Genomic DNA, 14722 nt, shown 5'->3' with positions numbered 1-14722 from the left:
CCCAGCTGACAAGGCCTTAGACCAAGTATTGGCTGTGGTGTGAATGACAGTGGCTGGATTTAGAGCTGTTTCTAAATTGAGAAGATTTGGTAATAAATTGTTCATAGAGAGCGAACAAGAAAAGGAAGTTATAGTTGATGCTGAGGTTTCCAGGCTGGAAAGACTGTGCAACAGGGTAAATGAGGGCGATGACTTCAGAGCCAGAAAAGGGATGTGAAGGTGGAATGCTCAGGCCACCCAAAGCACAGTTCCAAATAAATGGCTCAGTGCCTTTTCAGTGCGTTAGTTTTATTTCTTTCCCAGTTGTATTTTTATCAGACTACATAAAGAAAGAGGTGTGCGTCCCACCTCTATTAATGGGAACAATGAACACGGCCCACTACACTCTCATCGCTGGTATTCTCCCGAGAGTTTAGCCTGTTTCATGTAATTAACCTGCTGTTTTAAAAGCCCTATTTACAAATGAACTAATGTGACATTGACACTTCCTCTCTGAGAGCTTTCTCCAGTACAGGCTTTACACTGACAAAAAGAGCATTTTTTAAAAAAATTAGTTTCAGGTGTACAAAACAATGTAATTGTTAGACATTTCACCCCTCACAAAGTGATAACCCGCCTCCCCCAATCTGTTGCCTCTCTGACATCGTATATTTCTATTACAATTCCACTGACTCTATTCCTTATACTATACTCCATATCCTGTGACTATATATATATATATATATATATATATATATATATAAATAAAATTATAGTTGACATTCATTATTATTCAACATCAGCTTCAGATGTACAGTGCAGTGGTCAGGCACCTACACCATCCATGAAGTGGTCTCCCTAATAAGACAAGTGTCTATTGGATACCCTACAAAATCTTTACAACATTATTGATTATATTCCCCAAACTGTCTTTCATATCCCTATGGCAATATTGTAGACAGCATAAATTGGTAACTAAGAAGAGCTTTTTAAAATATTCTCTTTCACAGAGGGAGCCTCTTTGCAGGAGGTTTTTGCTTCATCTGTATATTCTGTGGAACCAAGAAAATAATTTCAGTTTTTAAATGGCTTAGTGCTAATTATATTCTCCCGATGACTGATGACACAGTGTGGTCAACCTAACACAGAGAAAGCTGTTTTGAGCTGTCACCAAGAATTTACCAGTCTTTTGAAATTTCAATGTTGGGAATTTATCCAGGTTTGAAAGATAATTCAAAGAAATATTCTCTCCCAAATCCAGCGTTTTCTTAGATTTTACTTCTGCCAGTCTAGACAACAGCCAGGTGATTGCAGAGAGCCGGCTTGCTCCATGAAGCTGCCTGCCTCGCCGCATCATGGTCCTCGATACATGACACATCGAAACCCTTTAAATAGATGCTTAGTGAAAGGATAGAAGGGGAAATGTCTTGCAAATTTCTTAGATCCTAAAATCTGAAAATCTAGCTTTTTAAAAATTGTGTCCTACATTTTCAGATATTGTGAGATGGCTTTTTATATGTTGCAACTTTCATTTCATTTGGTATCTAAAATTTTTAGATACCCTTAGGGAGATCAGAATTATCCTGGCTTTGGTTAAGAGTTGCTCAGATGTACCAGTGGGCAAACAGATTTATATAAGAAAATCACATTCCTAGGAAAAAGAGAGACTAGGTAGATAGATGATAGATAGATAATAGATGATAGATAGATAGATAGAGAGATAGATAGATAGGACAGATATGTGTAAAATGCAGCCTTTTTTCCTATTTTCTCACATTATAACTTAAATATCACTGTACCGTGTTAAGGCCTTCCTACTCCACCCTTTGGGATTCATCCCTGATTTATTTCTCCCCAATCTAGCATTGGTCTTTACCTAAACTCAGTAGAGCTCTTAAGATCTGCTTCATAAAGCCTCATAGTGCTGACAAAATCTTTGAGTGTTATGTGACTAAGTAAAGGGTGAGTAGGGAAAGATGACGGAAGTGATTGTGATTTTAAATTTCTCTGAAAAAATAAAATGCATAAAGATATCTCTCTATTAAATTTAGATCTCTGAGGATAGATAGTAAAGAAGCATCTTTATCAAGGACAGTAGTTGTTACGGATTATTGTTTAAAGTTGCAGCTATGATTTTAGGGAGACTTCATAATAAACATTGATCAAAAATGTTAACTCTGATAGGGATTTCCAAGATTATCCAAGCAGATGGTACCTAGAATCCATATGATTCTTCCTAAAATATTACCCTTAGTTAGGAAACGTTTGCATTCTTAGCAGTGGTAAGGTTTAACAGAAGGTTCAAACCCTCCTCTTATTGAAAAAGCAAGTATCTTTTCTAAATGATTAAGGTGTAAGAACCAGGTCCACCATTTTGAAAGTTTAAAAACAGCCAAGGACCTCATATCCCACTATTAATGAGATTATTCAATCTCTTGGAATTTCAGGGAAACATAGTGAAAAGAATCTGACACCCAAGAAATAGATGCTTTGGTGGAAAGTGGAGATGTGTCTCCGTGTCTGACACTGCCAGGCCACAGAGGCAGTGCACAGGAAAAGAGGCCAAGGCCTAATAATGAAAGAAGAGAGTATCCAAAGATTCTCTCCATCCCATTTTTCAAGGCCTAAGCCCTGTTAGATCTATGATTGCCTTAGAAAAGAAACTCACTAGGATAAGAGAAAACCCAATATCAACTATGAAACAAACAAGAAAAAAAAGAAACAAAAATGACAGTGTCTTACCAACTGAACCTTAGCACATGGGTTCCATTTCTGGAGGAGATAACATTTTTTGTCTTTCAATCTACACATATGTTTTTAAGGAAAAGTTAAGGTTCAGGTGCTGTATCTGACAGCCTGGACAGACCTGCTTAAGATGCACTCAAAGGCCTTGTGAACAAATTCTAAAATAAAATAGATCCAACTTTTGAGTTTCTGCCTAAATTTGAATATTGACAAAGAATTATATATTCACTAAGAATCTTATTGTTAATAACACCATTTGTCATTGTGCTTTCTGAGTTTGAAAAATGTCTATTAATCATTCACATAAGATACATGAAGGGCAGACTATTAATAAAAAGGAAAAAAACTCCATTACCACCCTGAAAAAAAAGAATACTGACATTAACGTAACTGTTCCTGTGAGTAATTCTAATCCAACTGATAATAAAATGATGAGAATTATTTTTTAATTATTTCTTGTGATTCTCCAGTTGCCTTTATGTTGGCAAATCTTTTATGATTTGTATCAGCAGGATTTACAAAGCCCATGAAACCACGCAAAAACCAATTTACAATAGCAATACAGAAAGAACTCCGTCTTATCAGTAGGTTGTACCTCAACATCATTTGGTCAAAATGCAAAGTGAAGGAAAGCAATTGCATTTTATCAGACTGTCCCAATGCCATTTTACATTATAATGAATGGTTTCTTGGCTTTTTGGAAAACTTAGGTCCAGACAGCTTCATCACTCACAGCAAAATATTTTGAGACCTCGGTTTCAATTCAAAGTCGTGTAGAAGCAAATTAAATTTTTCAGGCTGCCATTGCTTAGTGAAACCTTATCATTTTGTGTTTAATATGCTAAATTCTTGATGCTAGATTTTTTCCTATCTATATGTAAAACAAACCATGTGATAGTAATACAAGGGGAGTGAATTATCTCTTATCACTAGCAGGGAGAGATTTATCACTTTTTAAAAACTCTGTTTGCTACTTAAATGTTTAGCTCTTTTGGTTTAGCTTGTCCACACAGAAGGCAAGACAAATGTCTCAGATGATGCTCCTTTCCAAAAAGAGATGCTGTTAACCTCTTTTGGACTTACCTCTTGGAAGGAGATAAGTGACAGAAACAGGAAAGATAAGAACAGAATGGAGAGAATGAGGGATGTTAGTAAAAAATGCAAATGCAAAGACATTGAGAAACTAAGAGGACAAAAAAAAAAGAGATTTTTCTAAGACTTAACAAAGAATGAGTGAAAAAAAAGAAGTTTAAAAATAAATTTAGCAGGGCCGGCCGAGTGGCGCATTGGCTAAGAGCTGGCTTGGGACTCCAGAGGGCCCCGGTTCGGATCCCACATATGAGGGCCAGTGACACTGCCCTCTACAGCTAAGATGCTGAACAACAGCTCAACCAGGAGCTGGGCTGCTGTGAGTTGCCGGCATCAATGTAGGCTGCAGCCCCTGCTGCAGTGGGTTGCCATGGGCTACCGTGTGTAGCCAGCAGCCAGCGTGAGCGGCCAGCAGCTGCAGTGAGCGGCCATCCAGAAGCCGGCGACTGATCTGCCTCGCCTGGGAAGAGCGCAATGATGGTGCCAACTTGGGCCAGTGAGGCGACATCCTCCACAACTAGACTGAAGAACAAAAGGACAGCAACTTGTCTGTCCCCCTTCCCCCCCCACCGCCCCCGATTCCCCAGTGCTGTTCCCATCCCCCAATGCCCCAATTTTTAAAAAAAAATCTTAAAAAAAATAATAGAAAGAATGAAAATGTAAAAGTAGGTTTAAAAAAGATAAAAATAAATTAAGCAGTTGAACAGTGATTTATTTCAAAGCCCAAAAACTCTATTAAAAAATGAGGTCTTTAGAAAAGATAAATGTGGTGTTTTGTTATGGCAGCCCAAGCAGACTAGTACACTGACCATATGGACAGTTTTCGTTTTATCTTATTTCCTTTGTACTAAAGCACAGGTGTGGTTTAAACTTACACAATGGAAAGCACTCCATGGAATGTTTCTCGGGAGGCACCTTCCACTTGCCAAATAGTTGTTGATTTCAGAGCCTTTCACTGTGTTAAAGCATGACTGTGCGTTTATGGTGATTTTACCTGTGAGCGTTCCAACTCTACTATTGTTTTAGCTCTGCACAAAACACAGAATCAAGGTGTCACAATATTATGAGTTTCGCCGTCTGTTTGGAAGTTTTGTTTCTGATAAAAAGTCTACTTACAGCCTACCTGCTGAAATAAAATAGCACTTTCTCCTTAGGTCTGTGTAATTTTCCCTTTCATGTTATTTACAAGGACCTTCTATTTATTCATCTTACCTAAGAGGAAAATAGATTGTTGACATGACTACAGTCGATGAATGCTCAGTTAATGTTGGATGAATGGATAGATGGAGGGACAAAATTATTGCAGTTTCCACTTTCACATTAAATAATTGAATTATAGAATTTTATTGCTGGAAGTAGCATAATTCACTTAGTCGAACTATTGTCTCATGGGTGTTTGTGAAGAAATCATTTCCCTAAACATTTATTAAAAATAATAACAACCAACATTTATTGAGTGTTTACTATGTACCAAACACTGTTCTAAATGCTTTTTATGGATTATCTCAGTGAATTTTATAGCAGCAATAATGCTGTAAAAGAACATTCTGGAGCAGAAGTGGGTCTTTGTCTGTGAATCCCTTCTCCAACAATCCTTTTATTAGGGAAGGCACTTTCAAGATTTCTTCTCTCCCTGGGAGCTTCCCACACACTCCCTGTACAGTCACGCACACCTTTCCACCAGTTCCCAAGGAAACCTAATTGGAAAAGTCAAACATGCCATCTCTGTCAGAGAGTATTTTTAATGCTTCAATAATGAAAGAGAACGGAGGTAGACGGAGAAAGCAGATAGTCCCTGTTTAAAATGCTGCTGCTTTGTTGCGCATGTGCTTCTGCTGAGGTTCTACTGGCCTTTGAACACTGAGTGCTGGAATCTGGAAATAACCTGCCACCTATTTCAGTCCTTGCTAAAGGTAGCCTCAGGAAAGTTTATTATTGTAAAAGGCTTGATCCATCTTCTGCGATGTCCCCTTGGTATTCCTTTTAGAGGTAGCCAGCACAGGATTATCCACAGTTATAAGAATCAAGGGTGACATCAAGCAATTAAACACACATAAAATCTCAAGGCCTCATTTTGGCCATTGGTGTACTTGGTTGTCACCTCCTCCGACATCAAGCCTGAGATACATTTCTGCATTTTTTTCTTGGACAGAGATGCTAAAGAACAAGTCTTTCTTTTTCCTGTATATTTGAAGTCCTGACATTGATTGATACCTTATCAGCACTCACATTTCATTTTTGAATTTGTACCTTGGAGATATCACCCAAGGAGACAGAGGAGGGGAGAGGCTATCACAATGGCCCCTCCTATCCACACACACCCAAATGTGCCCTTTGTTTCCTCTTCAAATTTGCCCTGGATGTAATAACAAAAATGCCATAGGCTACATAGCTTCTAAACAACAGAAATTTATATCTCAGTTTTGGAGGCTGAAAGGTCCAAGATCAAGTGTCAGGTGATGGCCTGCTTCCTGGTTTGTAGATGGCAGTTTTTTCAATGTCCTCCATGGCAGAAAGAGCAACTAAGAAGCGTATGTTTCTGATTAGCTTTTTCAGGAAATGTAGACCATCCAAACCACCAGAATTAGTTCTAGGCTCAAGAATATCAAGTAAAATTATGTCAATTAAATGATTAGTGTTTGCTATAGCTAATATTTTTTGTTTAATAGGTCAAATTTATTACAAATTAAAGCTGGGAAGCCTGCTGTAATTGGGCATAAGATACATACATACCTATTATTTAGGAGTGAGGAAGGGAGGCAGTGTAGACCAAGAAAGAGCCTTGATCTGGGAGTGAAATAGGGGTCACTTGGGCCCAACCTCATACTGTGACCTTCCTTCATTGTATCACTTCATCTGTCAAATGAAGGGGGTGGTCTCAATGAGTCAGGGCTCTTCAACTCTGAAATTCTGGGGCTCCTTTTTTTTAGAACCTAAAGCTCCTATTCTAAATGATTGCAGAGGTCTGTGGTTGCAGCTTGTCTTTGCAGATCTATCAGTATCTATACCATTGAATTGAATGACAAGTTCTTAGACAGGAAGGGAGTCCCCACATTGAAGATTTCTAGGGGACAAAGAAGTTCTGCCTCACAATTACATGGTCTTTAAGGATGGGTGGGGCCTAAAAGGCCTTGAGATATACCAGAACTAGATGCCTTACAGATCGCATATACTATTATGTTCTTTGGCTATTCCAGCATTTCCATTGATTTGCCTGAGGTCACACAGCTAGCTAGTCACAGAGATGAGATTAATGTCAGAAGGGAAGAGGATTAACATTTATTGATCCCCTGGTCTCTACCAAGCACTGTGCATCCTGCAGTTGCCCGAGCTACTGTCCCCAGTCTCACATAGTCTGGACATGTCACACATTGTATTAGTGTCTTTTTAAAAACTTTGTTGAGTGTGACATTTTTAATATTTTTATATACCTACTCAACCTCACTTCTTAGGCTCAGCAAATCTTTTTATGGATCTCTATTGCACTCTTAGCCCCTCTGGGCCCTGTTGGAGATTCCAAGCATGCACCATACCCTGGGAGCTTTGCCCCATTTGGTCATTCATGTGGGTATCTATGTGGCTGAACAACATGGGGATATAAACTGACTTCTGCAGATAAAAATTAAATTAAATTATAGAAATAGCAACAACAACAATAATGTTAAGGACCATTCTCTTTAAGTAGAAATACAAGTCACTTAAAATCTTCACCTTCACCCAACTTGACCATGGCCCAGTGTCTTAGAGGAAATGAATTCTATTTTTACATAGCTATTTAAGTGCTGGCATTTTATTTTATCGAGTATCCTGCCACACTGAAGGGGCTCCCCAATGAGCAGAGGTGGCACTTTTGAGTGCTAAAGTGCCTGGTCCTTTTGTGAGGGGATAGAGAAGTGAGAACTTCACTTCCAGGCTGAATCAAACCCCAACTGAGCTGAGATCTAGTGAGGTCCAAGCGATCCTCTGAGATGAGATGTTATTACCGATCAATAAAACAATTTGAAGATGGCCTATTTTCAGATGCCTCTGGGTTTTCTTTTTAATTCTCTGTTAGAAGAGACTGCATTAAAGTGGACTCACCTTCACACTGAAATCTTGCTCACTGCCCTTCACAGACAATAATAAGAAATTGGGTTGCTTCCAAAAGATATTTTTCTGTAGAGGTAACCTCTGGACTGGCGAGTACAGCTTAGGCCCCTCCACTGGAAATCTAATGTTTATTCTGGGGCAAACCATCCATACCAGGACCAAGTAGAAACAGTGTAAGATACAAAGAACCTGAACAGATTCTCATGATAGTGGGCTACAAACAAATAGGCTTCTTCTTCTGCTCCCATTCACTAGGTAAATAAAAATTGATATAAGTTGATTGCCCCAGAGACCTCCCAGTAAATGCTAACTGACCTCTGGCACTGTTCTCTTCTATCTGTAGGTGTTCTGATGGCCAGACCTCCATATACCAACCTTCAGTATTGATAAATGAATTGTAGAAGGTGGTTGTCCATTTGTGACAAGTTGTCACTTAGAATAACATCTCCTTCTGCCCCACCCTCTTTGCTAAAATTTTCCCCCAAATTCCATTAGACCACTGAAGAGTTTTAGTTTTAGGCCTGTCCCACCTTGTTTCACAAAAATTCAAGGCTGCTTGCAAAAAATATACCTGATGAAAAAGGATAAAATGAATTTTTTTGAGAGAATTCAGCAAAGGATGTAAAGGGAAGGAAAAGAGTAAGACTGGAGTGAGATGTGCACAGATTCCATTGCTGTGATTGCCGGAAGGGGTTACAGATTTGGTTCTGAAATCCCTAGTGCAAATCAAAGATAAAAATATCATTCTTTACCTGATTCATGTTATTTCTAAGATTTTTTTGTCAACGTTTCTCAAAAGAAGTATGATTTTTCCTAGAGCTGAGATGTGAAAGATATTTCTCCCATGATTGCTCATAAAGGGGACAGTGGAGCAGTCAGAATAAGATTCCATTGTGAGCAACCATAACCCCAAAATAACTGTGACTTGAGTAAGATAGAATTTTAGTGTAGGCCATATAAGCATCCAATGGATAGGATGACTCTTGATGGGTGTCAGGAACTCAGATCCTTTTATATTATTTCTTAACTTCGTGGTCCAAGATGGCTGCTCAAGCTCTGACTAAAATGTCCTCATTCCAGCCAGCAGGAAGGGGGAAGCAGTGATGAAGGTCACTCTTCCACCCTTTATAGATACATCCTGGAAGTTGCAGAGGATACTTCTGATTACATTCCATTGGCCAGAACCTAAACACATGGCCCCACCTAGTTGGAAGAGAGGCTGAAAATGGAGTCTTTATTCCAGGTCTAAGTAATATGGCCTTCCTATCACTAAAGCAGTTGGGCAGTATATTAATTTGCTAGGGCTGCTGTACTAAAATACCTCAGACTGGGTGGCTTAAACAGAAATTAATTTCTTCACAGTTTTGGAGGCTGCAAGTTCAAGATCAAGGAGCTATCAGGGTTATTTTCCTCTGAGGCCTCTCTTCTTGACATAGATGGCTGCCTTCTTTCTGTGTCTCCACATGGCTTTCTTGTATGCATGCAAATCCTTGATGTATCTCTTTGTGTACTAATCTCCTCTTCTTATAAGGACACCAGTCATATTGTGTTAGGACCCACCTTATTAGCCTCGTTTTAACTTAATCACCTTTTTAAAGACCCTATCTCCAAATACAGTCACATTCTGAGGTACTAGAAATAGGGCTTCAACATATGACTTTGGGGAGGACACAGTTCAGTCCATAACAGGCAAAACAGATATTGGATAACAAACAGAAGTTCTTGCCACATATTCTGCCAGCATTTCTGTAACTGGGTACGTAAATTTTTTGGAGCCATTTGCTCCATCTCCCCTTTTAAATCCAAGTCTCATTGAAATCAAGAATCCTAGAACCTAATGCACTGGCTTGTACCTCAAGGCACTCAATGTGCACCTGTATGTGATGGTGGCTACTGCCCAAGGAATCGCAGCTGGAGAAAAACTGGAAGCCAGGATCCCTGATTCTCCACCACCTCCTCTTCCCACCACGCTGCACTGATGCCTTCAAGGTGTGACAACCAGCCCACCACTATGTGGGAACTTAGAATCATGTATTCTGGTCTCAGATTTTCCATCTCAGATTGCAGAACCCTGAAGCAGTCACTGCTAGCCCTGGTTTGGCACAAGTCCAGGGCTTCTACAGAGATCCAGCAGGTATCAAACTCTTTTAAACCCTGTATCAAAAGTTGTTTGAATTTTTTCTGGGTCACTTTGCATTGGTTTGTTTTCTAAGGAAAATCTGCAGAAATTGTAGGATGTAAGGATGGGTTGTTGCAAGGTCAAAGCCAGGATGCCACAACTCCAGGAAAAGCTGGACAGTCGGTGCCCTAACCTCAGCGGCCTCTCCCCCAGGGCTAAGACTAATGAACAGGCCAGCAGCCCCAGCTTGGGCAAAGGCAAATGGGCCCCCAGACCAGGAGCTGTATTTCTTTTTTCCAATTTCCTAACCAGTTTGCAAGCTGTTGCCCATTGAACCAGAGTGAGATTGCACCTGGCAAGAAGAAAAAGAGAATTTCCCCTAAAATATGCTGACAGCCTTGCTTCCAGGGCACCTCTCAAACCCACCCCAGGGTTTTGGGCCACTGGACTTCTCTACGGCAGGACTCATCCCCCAAGAGCCTGTGAAGTCCCCACAGTGAGTATTGTTTGTACTGCCTAAGACAGTCTCTTCTCCTTGTCTCTTCTGTCCTAGCAACAGCCACCTCAAATTCAGCTTTTGGAAGCTGTACAATATCGCTAATTGTTTGCATTGGACAGTAGTGTGTTTAGAGCTTATGCATCTAAACAGATAATTATTTTCTGCTATTTGTTAGTGGCACTGCCTGCCTGGTGACTTTGGCAGATGGAGAAAGGAGCTAATCCGTAGGTTATAAGCAGAAGGGTTATTGATGAAATGTCACCATCTGTTGGTGTCATTAAAATGATATGAGTCATAAAGAGTTGCTTTTGTTGTTGTTTTTTTCTCACAAAAAGGTTAGCTTAGAGTTTAGAAGAAGTTGCTAGATTGCAGATGGTAGTGGGAGACCCGACTGACAGGGGAACAGGGGGAGTGTCAACCCGGAAAGTGGGAGGAGCCTTGATGAACTCATTAGATCTGCTCGATGAGTCTTCAGGGAAGTGCTGGAATCCTCTGACTGAATAAAACCACTTGTCTCGTATGATAGGAGGTACTTATTCAGAATGAGGCAATGCCTCAACTCTCCCATGATCCTCCCCATTTCTGAGGCATCTACCAGGAGGGAAGGGAAAAGTCATTCATTTGGGTAAAGCAAAAATGATCATATTTGGGAGAGAACAGTTAAAATGCATCTGTCCCCTTAATCCTCATGGCCTCATTACACAGATTATTCATGTATCCTGCTGACACCTTGGGAGGCTAGTGATCCCAATAGGGAATGATATTCTCTACATCTGCCGTATCTCCTGGGAGGAGATGGAGGTGGCTCAGAAGGGGAGCCAGGGACAGCATGCCCACACTTCCATCAGGGATGGGAGCCCTCTGGAAGAAGTAAAGAAAGCAGTGGATGGCCCCTTAAACTATCCTCATTTTTTAGGATTCTTTTTGCTGGGTGTTTTCTGCTACCTTATCTTCTGAATCACTGATATGATACTTTGCTTCCTCTACTCTATTGTTGATTTCCTGTAATGTATTCTTCATTTCACTTATCATATTCTTCATTTCTGATTGGTTCTTTTTTATGTTTTCTATCTCCATTTTTATAGTTCCTCTTTGTTGATGATGTTCTCCCTGAGATCTTTGAGCATCTTTATAACCAGTGTTTGGAACTCTGCATCTGGTAGATTGCTTGTCTCTATTTTGTTTAGTTCTTTTTCTGGAGCTTTGTTCTGTTCTTGCATTTGGGACATGTTTCTTTGTCTCCCTATTTTGGCTGCCTCCCTGTGTTTGTTTCTATGTATTAGGTAGGGCTGCTGTGTCTACTTGTCTTAGAGTGGCCTTATGTAGTAGATGTCCTGAGAGGTCATGTATATGTGCGTGTGCACACACACACACACACACACAATGGAATATTACTCAGCCATAAAAATACAATGGGGCCGGCAGAGTGGCTTGAGAGTTGGCTTGGGAGTGCGAGCTCTGAGCGGCAGGGCCACCGGTTTGGATCCCATATGGGCCAGTGACGCTGCGCCCTCTACAGCTAAGATGGTGAGTAACAACTCTACCTGGAGCTGGGCTGCCATGAGTCACTGGAGACGGCGTGGGCTGCAGTGGGCTACTGTCAGCTACCATGAGTGGCTGGCAGCTGACATGAGCTGCTGTGAGCTGCTGTGAGCGGCCGTCCAACGGCCGGCGACCGATCTGCCTCAGCTGGGAAGAGCTCAATGATCACAATACCAACATGGGCCAGTGAAGCGGCATCCTCCACAACTAGACTGAAGAACAAAAAAAAGGACAGCAACTTGTCTGTTCCCCTTCCCCAATTCCCCAACGCTGTTCCCCTCCCTCAATTCCCCAATAAAATCTTTTAAAAAATAAAAAAAAATGAAACCTTACCATCTGAAACAACATGGATGTACCTAGAGGGTATTGTGCTGAGTGGAGTAAGTCAGACAGAGAAAGACAAATGCCATATATTTTCACTTATATGGTATCTAAAGAACAAAACAGATGAACAAACAAAACAGAAACAAACTCACAGATACAGAGAGCATTTTGATGGTTGCCAAATGGAAGGTGGGTTGCAGGGGTGGTGGGTGAAAAGGGTGAAGGGATTAAGAAGTACAAATTGTTTGTTACAATATGGTCATGGGGATGTAAAGTAAAGCATAAGGAATATAGTCAACAACATAATAACTATATATGGTGTCAGATGGGTACTAGATTTATCGGGGTAATCACTTCATTAAGTTATATAAATGTCTAATCACTATGTTGTACACCTGAAACTAATATTGTATTTTAACAATAATTGAAGATTAAAAATTACTTAAAGAAAGAAAGAAAGAGAGAAAGAAAGGAAAGAAAGAAGGAAAGAAAGAGGATGGACCACAATGAATTGCATAGCAAAGGAACCTGCTTTTGGCTTTGTTGATTTTCTAGTTTCAATTTCATTAATTTCTGCTCTAATTTTTTGTATCTTTTCTTCTGCTTACTTTGGATTTAATTTTCTCTTCTTTTTCAAGTTTCCTAAGGTAGAAACATAGATTATTGATTTTAGATCTTTCTTCTTTTCCAATATCTTGCATAGCAAAGGGATGGAGAGTTTGAGGAACATATTTAATGAGGAACTGGATGACCAAAATAAACTGTGCCAACTTCCTAATTCTGCCTTTATTACCCAATCCTCTTAATTCCCTCATATTTGCTGTTTATAAAATATTTTACCCACTGCCAGGGACATAACGCCCAAAGAGAAAGAACCTGTTATTACCAACCTTTTTCAGTATGGCTTAAGATTCCTTTTTAATTACTGCTATTATTTTTAATTTTAACTCCTAGAGAGAGTGTGTGGGTGATTGTGTAAACCACTACAAATCCTTCTGGCAGTACTAGGATTTAAATAATACATAAATGAACATAACACTGCAATGCGTCTGGCCTCACACCCAGCGCTGCCTCTAGTTGCGGCCTTGTCTCCTATCCAACTGGCCCGAGCCTGTCCCACCTGCCACCTCCTTAGGGAGAGAGGTGCTGGTGGGAGTCGGTGCTGCTGCTTGAAATAGCACGCGATGCTGGAAGCAAGAGCTGTGGCAGCAGGAGCTTTATGAAGCCTATGCGGGTTATTTATATGGTCTCAAAAGGAAGCATCCTGGAAAAGTTCCTGTTGATATTTTTAGATCTGACGCTTGGTCCTGCTGTTGCACTTTCATTTTGAAACAAGCAGGGACACGAGAGTGATAGATGCTGTCTGCAGGGCTGTTCTGGAAGCTCGGAGGGCCCATCTGACAAGCTAATGGTCATCCTGCCAGGGCTCAGATTCGCCTTCTGTCCCTTCTGTCTCTGGGACTTCAGAAGTTACTGACTTTAGCAGGTGACGAATAAAACCTTGGCTGCTTGCTGCCAAGTCAGAAACTCTAAATTTCCCCCCTTGGCTCTGAGGCCCTGTGCAGGTGACACCTACTAGCTTCAGCCACTGTACTCCCGTGCTGTTTATGTGAGAATGGGACATATGTTTGCATAATAAGCCTTTGGCTGGAAGTGAAATGGTTTAGAATTTAACGAGGTGATTAAACTGGTTAAAAACTCACAGCCACACAGTAAGCCATGAGCTTAACTCTTCCAGAGCCACTGAAGGGAAGTGAGTATGGTTACTGAGTTGTTGCTGTGGTTTCTTTCATTTGCCTGCTCAAAATCAGTGCTCTAAAAAACAAATAAGTGAATAGATAAATTTTTTTAATGTTTTAAGTAAAAAAATATACATACAGTAAAACCTTGGATTGTGAGTAACGTGGTTTGCGAGTGTTCCGCAAGACGAGCAAACGTTTCTAATACATTTTAACATGATAAACAAGGAATGTCTTGCAATACAAGTAGTTTGTTTCCAGAATGAATTATGCTCGCAAAGCAAGGTAAAACTGTATATCCTTTCCGAGGATTTCTGTGATGAATCCTGTGGTTTTGTTCTCAAGGAGAAGGGAGGAGAAGGGGAAGATGGACACGGAGGTCTCTCCCTCTGCAGATATAATTGATTTCTCATAAGAAGTTCACGGATTATAGCTGTAGCCCACTCCAACTGAATCATCAGTTCATTTGAGAAGCTGAAGAGTATTCAAGGAGAAATAAAAAAGTTCTTAAAGCCTCATGGCTGGGCAGTGTATCGTTTGTTCCTGGGATTCAGACTGTGACAGATGGGGTTCTCTTACAAACCTAAAAAATACATA

General features: G+C 40.3%; 1 protein-coding gene across 1 annotated transcript in view; it reads left to right on the top strand.

Annotated features, from left to right (window-relative positions):
- LOC109377288 (sodium/potassium/calcium exchanger 2) overlaps positions 1-14722 on the top strand; it is a 93585-nt gene that overhangs the window by 57030 nt on the left and 21833 nt on the right. The window lies entirely within an intron of this gene.

This window comes from Hipposideros armiger, unplaced genomic scaffold (assembly GCF_001890085.2).
Source record: "Hipposideros armiger isolate ML-2016 unplaced genomic scaffold, ASM189008v1 scaffold_1357, whole genome shotgun sequence".
NCBI lineage: Eukaryota > Metazoa > Chordata > Mammalia > Chiroptera > Hipposideridae > Hipposideros > Hipposideros armiger.
This window is presented reverse-complemented; position numbering and strand designations above follow the sequence as displayed.